The sequence below is a fragment of the Macaca nemestrina genome, chromosome 14, assembly GCF_043159975.1.
Source record: "Macaca nemestrina isolate mMacNem1 chromosome 14, mMacNem.hap1, whole genome shotgun sequence".
NCBI lineage: Eukaryota > Metazoa > Chordata > Mammalia > Primates > Cercopithecidae > Macaca > Macaca nemestrina.
In genome coordinates, this window is record NC_092138.1 from 50,868,160 (window position 1) to 50,883,550 (window position 15,391).

Consider the following 15,391-nt stretch of genomic DNA (forward strand, 5'->3'; position numbering starts at 1 on the left):
TTAGACAGTGGGTGCAGACCATGGAGGGCAAGCAGAAGCAGGGTAGGGCGTTGCCTCATCCGAGAAGCACAAGGGGTTGGGGAATTCCCAGGAAGCCATGAGAGACCATGCTGTGAGGGACAGTGCTATCTGACCCAGATACTATGCTTTTCCCATGGTCTTCACAACCCACAGACTAGGAGAGTCCCTTGGATGCTTACACCACAAGGGCCCTGGGTTTCAAACACAAAACTGGGCAGCCATTTGGGCAGACACCGAGCTAGCTGCAGGAGTTTTTTTTTGCACCCCAGTGGTGCCTGGAACACCAGTGAGACAGAACCGTTCACTCCCCTGGAAAGGGGGCTGAAGCCAGGGAGCCAAGTGGTCTAGCTCAGTGGATCCCACCCACACAGAGGCCAGCAAGCTAAGATCCACTAGCTTGAAATTCTTGCTGCCCACACAGCAGTCGAAGTCAAACTGGGACACTCAAGCTTGGTGCGGGGAGGGGCATCTGCCATGACTGAGGCTTCAGTAGGCAGTTTTCCCCTCACAGTGTAAACAAAGCTGCCTGGAATTTTGGACTAGGCAGAGCCTACCACAATGCCTCAAAGCGGCTGTAGCCAGACTGTCTCCCTTGATTCCTTCTCTCTGGGCAAGGCATCTCTGAAAGAAAGGCAGTGGCCCCAGTCAGGGGCTTATAGATAAAACTCCCATCTCCCTGGGATAGAGCACCTGCGGGAGGGGGCAGCTGTGGGCCCAGCTTCAGCAGACTTAAATATTCCTGCCTGCCAGCTCTGAAGAGAGCAGCAGATCTCCCAGCACAGTGCTCGAGGTCTGATAAGGGACAGACTGCCTCCTCAAGTGGGTACCTGACACCCATACTTCTTGATTGGGAGACACCTCCCAGCAGGGCTCGACAGACACCTCATATAGGAGAGCTCCAGCTGGCATCTGGCAGATGCCCCTCTGGGATGAAGCTTCCAGAGGAAGGAGCAGGCAGCAATCTTTTTGTTCTGCAGCCTTCACTGGTGATACCCAGGCAAACAGGGTCTGGAGTGGACCCACAGCAAACTCCAGCAGACCTGCAGAAGAGGGGACTGACTGTTAGAAGGAAAACTAACAAACACAAAGCAATGGAATCAACATAAACAAAAAGGATGACCACGAAAATCTCCATCTGAAGGTCACCAAAAGCAAAGTCCAAAGGTAAATCAATCCATGAAGATGAGGAAAAACCAGCACAAAAACGCTGAAAATTCCAAAAACCAGAATGCCTCTTCTCATCCAAAGGATCACAACTCCTCACCAGCAAGGGAACAAAACTGGATGGAGAATGAGTTTGATGAATTGACAGAAGTAGGCTTCAGAAAGTGGGTAATAACAAACTCCTCCGAGCTAAAGGAGCATGTTCTAACCCAATGCGAGGAAGCTGAGAACCTTGATAAAAGAGGAATTGCTAACTAGAATAACTAGTTTACAGAAGAACATAAATGACCTGATGGAGCTGAAAAACACAGCACCAGAACTTCGCAAAGCGTACACAAGTGTCAAGAGCTGACCTGATAAGTGGAAGAAAGGATATCAGAGATTGAAGATCAACTTAATGAAATAGGTTTCAATATATAGATATTGGAGAAATTCAAGAGCTAATAGGCACCACACCAGAGGAATTAACAGAAGATGACTTGACAGAGATATGTGCTTCTGAACCAGTGACAGACAATGAGGAAGAAAAACATAGGAGAAGCAGCGCCAGAAAACAAATTGGCATTAGACAATCTGGCAGAAGAGTTCTGATTATTCAAGACTACTTTTGGCTTCTTTTAGGACATGGACCCCTCTACGACATGGGCACTGAAACTAAAGCAAGTGATGGAAGAATGATTGGTACCATATATATAAAAATTTTCAGAAAAACAAAAAAGCAAAAAAGTTACACAGAAATTATAATTTATTTCCATAAAGTTACATCGTGCCTGCTTCTTCTGCTTCTTTCCACCTCCTCACCTCTTCACCTCTGCCACCCCTGAGACATCAACACCAACCCCTCCTCTTCCTTCTCCTCCTCAGCCTACTCAACATGAAGACAAGGAAGAAAATCTTTATGGTGATTCATTTCCACTTAACAAATAGTAAGTATATTTTCTCTTCCTTATGATTTTCTTGATAACATGTTCTTTTTTCTATCTTACCTTATTGTAAGAATACAGTATATAATACATATAACATAAAAATTTATATCGATCAACCATATGCTATAGGTGAGGATTCTAGTCAAAGGTAGGCTACTAGTAGTTAAGTTTTAGGGAATCAAGAGTTGTACAGAGATTTTTAATTACACGGGGGTCAGTGCTCCTAATGCCTATGTTGTTCAAGAGTCCGCTATAAGCCAAAACAACAGTCTCCAAACAGCGTCTCCCTTGGCAAACTGAATGTTTGGCCATGGTACCCAAAGGTAGAATGAAGATTAAAGTGGAAATATATATATATATTAGATATATTAAATTATATATAATCTATAATATATATTAAATTATATATTATATATATTAAATTATATATAATATATATTTCTACTTTAATATATCATATATTTGATATATTAAATTATATATTATATATTATATTATGTATATATTGTATATATCCACTTTAATATATATTATATATTTCCATTAAAGTGGAAATATATATATGATATATCTCATATAAGATATATCTCATATATATCTTATATATAAGAAATATATATGATAAGATATATATCATATATATATTTCCACTTTAATGAAAATATATTTCCATTAAATATATTTATTCCATAACTATATTTCCACTTTAATTTAATATATATGATATATTAAATTATATATATATAAGAAGTCAAGGGTGACTTTATTTTGCCAAAAATCACATGCTTCCCTTTTACAATGCATCACAGGATCTGAGAGAATTAGAGACTCCAATTCAAATTAATAGTTAGAACTTTTTGCTTGTATCTTAGCAGATGTAATAAGCCATAGCCATTAATAAAATAGTTTTCTTGTGTGTGGTAATGATTTAAATGAACTGTTTTGGCATGATGCAAAATTTGCATTGGTCTAATATCCACTTTATATTACAATGTATCTTGGTTTGAAAAATTTTTTTTAAAGAATAAAATGGATTTCTTGTAGACAACATATTTTTGGTTCTTGCTTTTTGATCCACTCTGACAAGCTCTGTTTTTTGTTTTTGTTTTTGTTTTTGTTTTGAGATGGAGTCTTGTTCTGTCGCCCAGGCTGGAGTGCAGTGGCGCAATCTCAGCTCACTGCAAGTTCCATCTCCCAGGTTCATGCCATTCTCCTGCCTCAGCCTCCCGAGTAGCTGGGACTACAGGCGCCCACCACCACGCCCAGCTAATTTTTTGTATTTTTGGTAGAGATGGGGTTTCACCGTGTTATTCAGGATGGTCTCAATCTCCTGACCTCGTGATCTGCCTGCCTCAACCTCCCAGAGTGCTGTTATTACAGGCATGAGCCACCACGCCTGGCCCAAGCTATGTCTGTTAATGGTGCATTTAAACTATTGACATTGAATGTGATTAGTGATGTAATTAGATTAATATCTACCATACTTATAACTGTTTTCTACTTGTTGCTCTTTTTCTTCATTCCCAATTTTGTTTTCCACTCTTTTTCTACCTTTTGTGGTTTCAACTGAGCATTTTATAGAATTCTGTTTTCTCTCATTTCTTAGCATATCAGTTATACTTGTTGCTATTTTTATTTTGAGAAAACTGTTATATGTTAAATTATGGACTTTAAAAAAGTTTTTATTTTACCTTTACTTATTTCTTCTCTGAGAAATTTCCTTTATTTAGATCTAAGTTTCTGATCTATATTATTTTCCTTCTCACTAACAAAAAATCCTTTTAAAATTTATTGCAAAGCCGGTCCACTGATAACACATTCCCTCAATTTTTCTTTGTTTGAGAAAGTCTCTATTTCTGCTTCACTTTTGAAGGATAATTTGCAAGGAACAGAATTCTAGGTTGGTGGGGTTTTTTTCTAAATTCTTGAGGTAAGGTATTTTTTTTTTCCTCTGGTTTATTTCAGGATATTTTCTTTACCTTTGATTTTCTGTAGTTTGAAATGATATGCCTAGGTGTAATCCAGCATTTATCCTAGGTGATGTTCTCTGCGCTTCTTGCATCTGTAGTTTGATGTCTGACATTAATGTGAATAAATTGTCAGTCATTGTTGTTCAAATATTTCTTCTCTTTCTTTCCCTCTTTTCTTTTTCTGATATTTCCATTACATGGATGTTACACATTTTGTAGTTATCTTGCTGTCTTTGACATTCTGTTCTCTTTTTTTCCTAGTTCTTATTCTCTTTTCTTTTCAGTTTTGAAAGTTTTCATTGATAAATCCTCATGCTCAGAAATTTTTTCTTCAGCTTTGTCTGGTCTACCAATAATAACATCAAAGGCATTTTTCAGTTTTTGTTTGATTTCTGAGAACTTCTATCTAAACTCAGCTTCCAGTACCATAGCAGCTAGCAGCCTTGCCCTGATGGGAAATGAAACTGGTCGTGGGTGTTTACAATTTGTCATTCACGAGGCAATTCTTTTTCCTGGCAGATGGAATAATGCTTAGATCTCCAATCCATGACCAGGGGATCCCTCACATGGGAAACCTGTTTATACTGGCAGATGCCTGCGTGAGTTTTTTCTCACCTGTGCACAGCTTATGCCTGCCTGACCATTCCCCTGGTCCTGAGAACCTGAGCTTGTCTTCTTCCCAGCTACCCAGAAAACATCTGGCATGGGGCAACTCCTCCTTCTTCGAATGTAGTACACCACCACAATAGGCAAGCACTTCAAAGACTTTACTTACAGCTCCTAGGCAGGAAAGGTGTAATGAGGCAGGAATGAAGAGTTAGGCAAAGAACGAGAGAAATCACGTGGGCAACTGGCAGAATATATAAGGGAATAGGGTATGTGTCACTTTAAGTTCACAGGAAAATGCTTGAATGATTTATACGAAATGGCCGGAAAGCAGGGAGCCCAGTCTGCTAGGTGGGAGAGATGCCACTAAGTTCTTATCTCTGACCACTGACTTAGGCTGTTTGGGTGTGGTGTAGAACTATAAACTGTGCGAGGGTGACTGAGCCCTGCTGTGGCATGACAAAGTTAAACTTACATTCAAAATGTATGCTGAGGCAACTTAAAATTGTAAGATTCCCCTACACTGTCAGACTGTTTTTGAACTTTAGCATTTCTTTTTGGTTCTTCCTTCTCTTTTTTTTTTTTTTTTTTTTTTTTTTTTTTGTGAGACAGAGTCTTCCTCTGTCACCAGGCTAGAATGCAGTGGCACGATTTTGACTCACTGCAATCTCCACCTCCAGGGTTCAAGTGATTCCCCTGCCTCAGCCTCCCGAGTAGCTGGTACTACAGGCATACGCCACCACGCATAGCTAATTTTTTGTATTTTAGCAGAGAAGGGGTTTCACCATGTTGGCCAGGATGGTCTCGATCTCCTGACCTCGTGATCCGCCGACCTTGGCCTCCCAAAGTGCTAGGAATTACAGGCGTGAGCCACGACGCCCAGCCTTGGTTCTTTCATAGGCTTTCCATCTCTCTGGTTGCATTGCCCATCTGTTCTTGCATGCTGTCTACTTTATCTGACAGAGCACTTAATCATAGTTTAAAATTCTCAGTCTGATAATACCAACATTCCTGCCATGTCTGGTTCTGATGCTTGCTCTGTATCTTCAAATTCTGTCTTTTTGTGTTTTAGTATGCCTCATCATTTTACTACTGCAAATAGGCCTTTAAAAATGTGTCAGTAAGGTATTAGGAAGGGGAGGTATTCTCTAGTCCATTAGGTCTCTGTTTTTAGTGAGCCTGTGCCTCTGGACTGTGAACTTCAAAAGTGTTTCTGTGTCCTCCCTCCCCCTTTAGGTGGAGTAGGGTGGCTAGAACTGGCTGGAGTTGGGTGTTTTTCTTCCTCCAAGTCAGATGAAAATAGGCTCTAATAAAAGCCCAGGAGATTAAGCTCTAGTCAACTAGCTTTTACTGAGTGCAGACCTTGTTAAGAAGAATGGAGTGCTCCAAATGTTCTCAACTTTATTGCTGGAAGCACTAGAGACTTTTTCTCTGATATTTCCTGTGAGAACCAGCTCAATCACCTGGAGATAAAATGCAAAAAGTATGAGGACCCTCCTATAACTGAGTCCTCTTGAGTTTTTAATTCTCAGTTGTCCACACTGAGCCTTCACCAATTCATCAATTATAGTCCAGCTTTTCCTGGTTCCCTTAATGGTTTCCACTGATGAATCTCTGTTCTGGTTTGAGCTATAACCCTCTGGATTTGCCCGCCTTTTTCTCCAATCTTGGAAGTAGTAATTTTCTCTGAGTCCTCCCTTCTTATGAACCCAAACAGAGTTTTTGGATTTTACGTCTGTTCAGCTTGTTAGGACAGAGTGGCCATTTTCAAGCTCCTTACTTGTAGAAGTGGCTACAATTGAACTTTTAATTCAAGTAAGAGGATCAAAAACCAATGAAAACTATTATATTACTACAGAGTTTTTTCTGTTAAGTTGAGAGTGATTTTTTTTTACCTTGATCACCAATGAAGATTAATCAGCTTCTCTCATTTGCTACTTTTGTAAGCAAGCAGGGGACATTTAAGCACATGGTGGGTGGTAAGCATCATTAAGGTGGGAAATCAGACTGCAATAGGATGGTATCAAGGCCAGGACAAGGCAGTTACTTCTTTCACCTGATAAATACACATTTATTTCATAAATATTTATTAATTAATGTATTAATGAATATTAAGTACTTGGTAAATAATATTTATATTTTTATTGAATATTTAATACTATATATTGAGCATTCCATAAATAGAAATAATGAATATTAGAATATTATTGGGCTATTCTAAAAATGTCTTTCAATAAAGTTATGCTGTTGGCTTGATTATATGTGTTGTGCATTCTTTCTGAGTTTATTCCAGTGTATTTTATGCTTTATTATTGTTATATTTTGAAGAAAGTTATTTTTTCATTACCTTTTCTACTTTTTAATGGGACTAATTTTCATTACACTTCATGTATATGTGTACTTTTGTTATTTTAAGTGAACATTTAAAACTTCCTGAATTATATTACTAATATGACAAATATCAATAAATAGAAACACATGAGCACAATCTTTTTGGATGTGTCCACAATTTTTAATTGTCAGTGGCTTCCAAAACCAAAACAGTTGAGAACTGCTGATGTTGATAATATTTACAAGAGCCTATTTAGGTGGTTAATTTGTCATATAATAGTATTAATCTCTATTTTTATTGGTTGTCTTCTTTAAATCACAGGAAAACAAATGTGGAATTTTCCTGACCATGGGTAGTGACTATGGTGTAGCTTCAAATTGCATTTGGAGGAAAGTCTATTGGAAAAGGATGGGAAAGGGAGGTAATGAGGACGCAAAAGGCAGAAGAGCTTTGTTCAAAAACAATACCCTCCACAATAATAAAATAAAGGGAAATCTCACCAAACTCTTAATTACATTGGAAAATTTTGCTCAGTGACCAAGAAAGTTCCTGTGAAACTTGGGAATCACAAAGGAAAAGCCTAAGTTCAGGGAAAGGAAAAAGAATTTGTTTTTCTCTCTTCAACCTGCTGCCTCCCTCTCACCCTCATTCAGTTCCTGAAGCTGCTTCTTTCCATGCTGGACTTTATAACCACAAGCCAACAGCTAGTTGGGTAGGGAATCCACCTTCAGACCTCCCACCTGGTGTGAAGAGGCAGAGCATGCCGCTGAGATGTATATGCCATTGCTCTCAGACATTTCTCCGTTCCTTTTCCCTTTCCCACATCCTGGATGTCTTGTCAAAGTCAAAGGCCTCTGACTAGATCCATTCATTAGTTTCCGTTCTGTCACCTAAGAATCCAGGAGGGACTAGGTCGCTTCACTGGGGGCTCTGCCTATCTTGTTAATGTTGGGATTCCTGACATGATACCAAAATAACGGCACATTGGACATTGAGAAAACTGCAGAATCAAAAAGGTCATTCTCTGACTTTGTCTCACCTATCTGTGTGAAAGTTGGTCATAAAATAATAATCTGTCCTATCTCCCCTGAAAGCACGTCGTAAGACCCCCATGTAACAAGCGTCCTTCCCTGTTTTTGGAGGAAAGGAATAAAGACACAGGGGCACCAAGAATAATCTGAACAAGTAGGCCTTGCTAAGTCCCCCTCAGTTTATTACCATTACTTCATATCCCCTTTGTGTCTAATATGCTTTTACACAACTGTCCGTTTTTCATTAAACCTAAGCATAAAAATAGACAGTTTCCCTGGGTCTTTGGATCTTCATTTCTAAAGCCTCTTGTCTCCCATAAAAATTAGTTTAAAAATTAGTTATGGTTTTCTCTTGTTAATCTTCTTTATTATCGGGGTATTAGCCATGAACCTTGCAATAGGTGAGAAAAAGCACTACTGTTTTTTCCCACACTAATGACATCTTCTCCCTTATGCAAACACAACCAGAGGGTCCTACAGTCTTCACCCTCAGCCAAAGTTAGAATGCTTTCATCAATGGATTGATGGCCCAGGGACACACAAGGGCTGTGCTGAGGCTCAGAAAACAATACCCCAAAATGACAGCCACAGAAGCAGCCTCAGAAGCAAAACATTCTCTGACTTTCTCCCACCCTTCTCTCTGTGGCCGCTTATTCTCTCCAATCTCTCTAGAATCCCTCTTCCCAAGGCAGGCCATAGAAACCAGAATTCCTTTCCCCAAAGCCAGCCCTAAAACCTAAGCATATTACTTCAACCTCCTCCTTGCCTTTCTGTGTAAAAGATGGCCATAAGGAAATTATCTGACCTGCCTTATCTGATGGTAGATTATAACTTCACTCAGAGAGGGCCCTGCCCCATTCTCAGAGTAAGGAATGTTGCACAAAAAGCCCAGAAGAATCCAGACTGACAGGCCTTGCTAGGCTTCCTCATTCAGTCTATTAGCATTAGATCATGCCCTTTTTGTTCAGTCATTTTTCTACATAGCTGTCCAATTCTTCATTAACCTAAGCGTAGAAATGGTATCTTTGGGCTTTCATTCTGAAGACTGCCATGTCACTACTATAGTAGTTTCCCGTGAAACTACAATACAACTAATTTGTATGCCTTTTTGCCTATGAATCTGCCTTTTGTCAGATGATTTTCAGTGAGCCTTCAGAGGTCAAAGGGCTAGTTTTCCCCTGACCCCTACAGCTGCCCACCCAACATTTCCTACCATGTGCTACCTGGACTCCCTCTGCTAGAAACTCCACATTGGCCCTATCCAATACAGACTTCAGTCACCCTCCAGCCTGGGTTTACCTTTCTCTTTGGATACCAGGCACTTCTCTGAGCTGGACGTATTTAATCCTCACAACCACTCTCAGGGGTAAAGGCAGCCAGGCCTAGGGTTAAGAAGAGAATACACGGACAACACACTTACAGCAGCTGCTGAGTAAGCACCAGCTCCATTCCCTCCACAAACACGTGGACATGTCTATTTTTGGTTTTCTGTGGGTGCTTCCTATCTCGGAAGCAGTTTCTGGCACTTCTTCAAAGTGAAACCAAAACCCTGTACATCATTACAACTTAGAGCTAATTACATTTTTATTTCATCATCAGGGGCTGTATGATGAACCAGGTGGTGCAAAAATAACGAGAGTGATGTAACAAGTGAAAAGGAAACAAAATGTGAATTGTCGAATTGGAATTGAAGAATGGAGCGGGGATTCCCCTTTGCCCTGGCGCTCGCCTGAGGCGAGTGCAGCTTATCTTCACAAGGCGGAAGATTCTTCTGGCTGCCTGGAAGATGCCTCTGTTATTTTAGTGAAAACATTTAGCTCCTCGAAAGGTAGAGAGAACCAAGAGGTAAAGTGTGCCATTGTAGACAGCTGGTGTGTGTGCCGGTAGCAGTGCTTCTGTCTACATCCTGGGATATTTGCTGCAAAATGCTTGGCTCAGTCACCAAGTGAATGGCTCTGTCTGCCTCCCGCTTGCGAGTAGTTGAGCTGGCATTAAAAAGTTCCTGGCTGGTTCTTTTGAAATTACCTCACCTTCCTGCAGACGTAAAACATTAGGGAATAATCCTCCAATCAGTTTCAAGTAGGAGAGCTCACATGTAAGCAGCCTTATTTAAGTGCCAGGCATCATTCTGAGCATGTTATGTAAATTAAACAATTAATCCTCACCACAGTTTTACGAGGTAGGACTGTGGTTATCTTAATTTTACAGATAAGGGAACTGGGCAAAGCGAGGTCTATTTCCTTTTCCCGTTATGACGTCCCAAAACAGCATTCTGCTCCTTGAGTTCTAGTAGGAACATTCAAAGTCTGGTTCACCTTTCCCTTCTCACTCTGGACCCCTGGAAGGAAGAAAACTTGGTCTCATTCCTAGCTCTTATGTTTCACTTATTTCTTATTTTTAGAAAATGTACAATTCTGCCAACTCTTAGCTTTAGCTCTTGCTTTTAAATGACTTGCACATCTCTGTCCTTTCTCCCCTTTTCCAAAATTTTCAATGTCATTTGCATCCTTCCATCAGTTCTAAAATGCTGTTTACTTGTGGATGTCTCTCCATTTTACGCCCGGTTCTGAGCCTGTGGCTCTTTGCAAATACAGCACTTGCAGAACACTCATCATTCTGTTCGGTAGTCAATGTTTTGTTTTATCCTCTCTTTTCCAGAAGATTAGTGTTTTAAATCTGAACTTTGTCTCCCCAGTCATTAGCACAGCAGCCAATGGTAGAAACTGAAGTATTGTTTATTGAGTAAATATATGCTGCAATATATGCTTCAATGAGCTTGTGACTGTCAAATATCAAGGAGTTGTCTTGGCAATGTTTGCTGAGGGTTCATTTAATGAATTCTCTTGACAAGAATTTGAGAACCACCTATCTCATGAGCACATTGATGGGCAATGTGAACAAAGGAAAAATAAAATTCACAAGAGAATACAATTTATGTTGAAAAGAACACTAAATATTATTTTAGATAAATGTAGCCCCAACACATGTGGGTCTTCTTGCTCCTTCTCTCTCTTGGCATCCAAAAGAAATGCAAACCCATAATCAAAAGTGTTTAAATTTTAATATAGTTCCTCATTAAGGCCCTTGAAGAGACAGCAAAGTGGCAAATTATGTCATAAGACTATTCAGTAAAACATACTTAGCTCCTGTTTTAACAGGAAATAGAAGCAAATGGAAAACTAACCAATTCATTTTATGAAAATAAAATAATATAACCCAGATAACAAGAAAAGCCAACAAATTGTAGGACACTTTTATAAACATGAAGATAAAAGTACCATGTTATATATTAGGAAGTCAAACCCAGAGATGTGCTCTAAATAAAAAACTAGAATGTAACCAATAATTCAGTGGTAACATACGATAATCTGTTCATGTAATTACTATATTAGTATGTGACAAAGGGAAAAAATACACTAATCTCACAAGGTACCAATAAACTCCCATATTAATTAAAAAGCAATACCTTAGCCTACCAAGGCTAGAACCAGCTTAACTCTGATAAATGTTATTGCATCTATTAAGAGTGCCCTCTACTATAAGTAACAGACAACTTAGCTAATTGAGTCTAAAATAATGAAGACATTTGCTCAGTCCGCATAATTGGAAATCTGTAGGGCAGTATTCCTACAAGGATGATAGAGAGTTCCCATTGCTGCACATCTCGCCAGCATTTGGTGCCATTAGCATTCTGAATTTTGGTCATTCTAGCAGGTGTGTAGTGCCTCCGCACTTGTTATTGTGCAACTAGGCCTATAGCAGCAAGGAGAATATGCGAGAATGTAACACAAGGATTAGGCTTTTTTTCCTGCAAATGGCTAGTTGACTGTCCCAACACGGGCTTTTCCCATTGGTTTGAAAAGCCACTTTTACTTTATGCAAAGAAACAATAAATTCAATTTTCTTTTTTAAACTTTGTTTCTGTTTTCTTGACCGAGTTTTCTATTCTTGCAATAATACCACTTGGTTTTAATTTCTGCAGTCTTATAAGATCATTTTGTATTTTACAAGGCAAGTCCCTCTGTAAATTTATTCCTTTCTCAGATTTTCTGATGTATTATTTTTTGATGCATTTTGTAGTCAGCTCATCAAATTCCAATTAAAAATCTTGTTGATGTGTTGTTTGGGAATGCATTGAATTTATGTATAAATGTGTATAATAAAGCAATTAAAAACAATTCAGTAGATTTTTATGTACTAATAGAGGAAAAATCTCTAAGATCTATCATTAAGTAAAAAAATTAAACATTTATGAAATACAAACACACTTAATATCCACTAAATAGTTCCATATGTATAAATTTATTAAATAAATGAGGAAATGACTAAAAGGATACTCATTAAAGTATTAACTATGTGAAATTGGGATGGTAACAGGTCAATATGACTTTTCACTTGTATGAATTATTCTAATTTTTAATCATGACAATACATTCATGTATTTTTTATAAATATAAATAAACTCAAGAAATCTTTTTTAGTTCTCTAAAGTAACACTCTTTAGGGCAGTTACTTAACTTTGCATCTGCTTATCCATCTTTTTGTGAGCTTCAGCCTGCTTTGGTCTTTTTACTCCACTTTGAACAGTCAAGTAAGACTTTTTGCTCCTGAATAAGAAGCTTCATTGTGATTTTCCAACCTTTACCTCAGTGGACCAAGCAGAGATAGGCCTCAGTCTATGATTAACTCATTACTGATTAACTCATGATCACCAAGGTACTGATTGACAAATTCATTAGACTTTTCTCAGTTTTAATAGCAACATGAATGATAATCCAGTTTAAGGGCCAAGTATTGTTCTGTACTGCATACATTATCTCATGTAATCAACAATCCTATAGGAAAGATGTTATTATTCCCATTCTATAGAGAAGGAAACTGAGGCTGCTCAAAAATGTTAAGCATATTTTCCAAGGTCAAACAATTAATCAGTGGGAAGCCAGAATTTAAATACTGGTTCAGAATCTGAACAAATCTCATGATCTTAGCCCCAATAATATAATGATAATCAGATGTTTGTGCAGCACTTTAAAAAAACTTACTTTACTTATGTATCTGTCTTTTCAGAGACAAGGTCTTGCAATGTTGCCCAGGCTGAAGTGCAGTTGCACAATCATAGCTCACTGAAGCCTCCAACTGCTGGGCTCCAGCAATCCTCCCATTTCAGCCTCCTGAGTAGCTGGGACTATGGGTGCATGCCACCACATGTGGCTAATTTTTAAATTTTTAAATAGACACAGGGTCTCACTATATTGCCCGGGTTCATCTCGAACTCCTGGCCTCCAGCTATCCTCCCACCTTGGCCTCCTAAGGCATTGGAATTATAGGCATGAGCCACCATACGTTAAAATTTTAAGTAAGGTAAAATGCTCATAACATAAAATGTATCACCTTAGATACTTTTAAAGGGTGCAGTTCAGTAGTGCTATATTCACACTGTAGTGAAACTAGTCTCCAAAATTCTTTTCATCTTGCAAAATTTAAACCCTATACTTATTAAACAACTAACTGTTTCTCCCTTTCCCAAAATCCTACACTTTCTGTATCTATAAATGTGACTATTCTAGATACCTGATATAAGTGGTCATATACTATTTTTTTTGTGTGTGATGGGCTTATTTCAGTTAGCGTACTGTGCTCCAGAATCCTCTTGCAGCATGTGTCAGAATTTCCTTCTTTTTTTTAGACTGAATAATATTCCATGATATGTACCGGCCACATTTTTTAAAATCCATTCATCCATCCATAGGCATTTGGGTTGTTTCTCTCTTTTGACTACTGTGAATACTTTTGCTTTGGATATTTACTCAGTAGTGGAATTGCTGGATATGTAATAATTCAATTTTTAATTTTTGAGGAACCACCATACTGTTTTTCATAATTCCTGCATCATTTTACATTCCTAAAAACAGTGCACAAGAGATCCTATTTCTCTACATCAACATGTTATTTTTTTCTTTCTTCTTTTTCTCTTTTTATCATAGCCATCTTAATGGGTTAGACGTGGTATGTTTTTGTGGTTTTGATTTGCATTTCCTCAGTGACTAATGATGTTGAACGACTTTCCATGTTCTTGTTGTCCATTGTGTATCTGATTTGGAAAAATTGATATTCAAGTTATTTGTAGATTTTATAATTGGATGTCTTTTTAGGTTGAGTTGTAAAAGTTATTTATATATTCTGAATACTAGTCCTTTCTAAGATATAAGATTTGCAAATAGTTTCTTCCATTCTGTAGGTTGTCTTTTCACTTTCTTGATTGTCTTTTGAGCACAAAAGTTTTAAATGTTGATGAAGTCCAATTTATCTGTTTTATTTTGTTGCTTATGCCTTTCCTGTCTTATCTAAGGATTCATTGCCAAATTCAAATCATAAAGATTAATCTCTATGTTTTCTTTTAAGACTTTGCTCTTACATTTAGGTATTTGATATATTTAAAATATTTTTATATGATGTAAAGTTGGGGTACAACTTCATTATTTTGCATGTGAATATCCAGTTGCTAGGGCAACTGGATATTGTTCTTTCTGCACTGAGTGGTCCTTGTACCCTGGTTGAAAATCAATTGACTATAAACATATGGGTTTATTTCTGGACACTCAGTTCTATTGCATTGGTCTATATGTCTACATTTATGCAAGTACCACACTGTTTTGGTTACAGTAGTTTGTAATATATTTTCAAATCAAGGAAGGGTGAGCCCCCCCAAATTTGCCCTTGTTTTTCAAGATTCCTTGAACTCAGGAGGTGGAGGTTGCAGTGAACTGAGATTGTGCCATTGCACTACAGCCTGGGTGATAGAGCAAGACTCTGTCTTGAAAAAAGAAAAGAAAAAGATTGATTTTGGGTATCCAGAGTCTCTTGCAATTCCATATAAATTTTAGTATTGGTTTTTTAATTTGTGCAAAACCAGCCATTGGTATTTGAATCAAAATTGCATGGAATCTATAGATTACTCTGGGGAATATTGGCATCTAAACAATGTTAAGTCTTCTACTTCATGAACATAGGATGCCTTTCCATTTATGTAGGTCTTCTTTAATTTATTTCAGAAATATTTTTAGTTTTCAGTGGACAAATCTTACACATCCTTGGTTAAATTTATTACCAAGTATTATATTCTTGTTGATGTTATTGGAGATGGAATATTTATTTTAATTTTTTTGAATTGTTCATGGCTAGTTGTCTTTGTTTTCTATTCCTACAACAGACTACCACAGAGTGGGTAATGTATAAAGAAAAGAAGTTTATTTAGCTCACAGTTCTGGAGGCTGGGAGCTCCAAGAATACAGTACCAGCATTTGGTGAGAATGTTCTTGCTGTATCATAGCATGGTTGAAG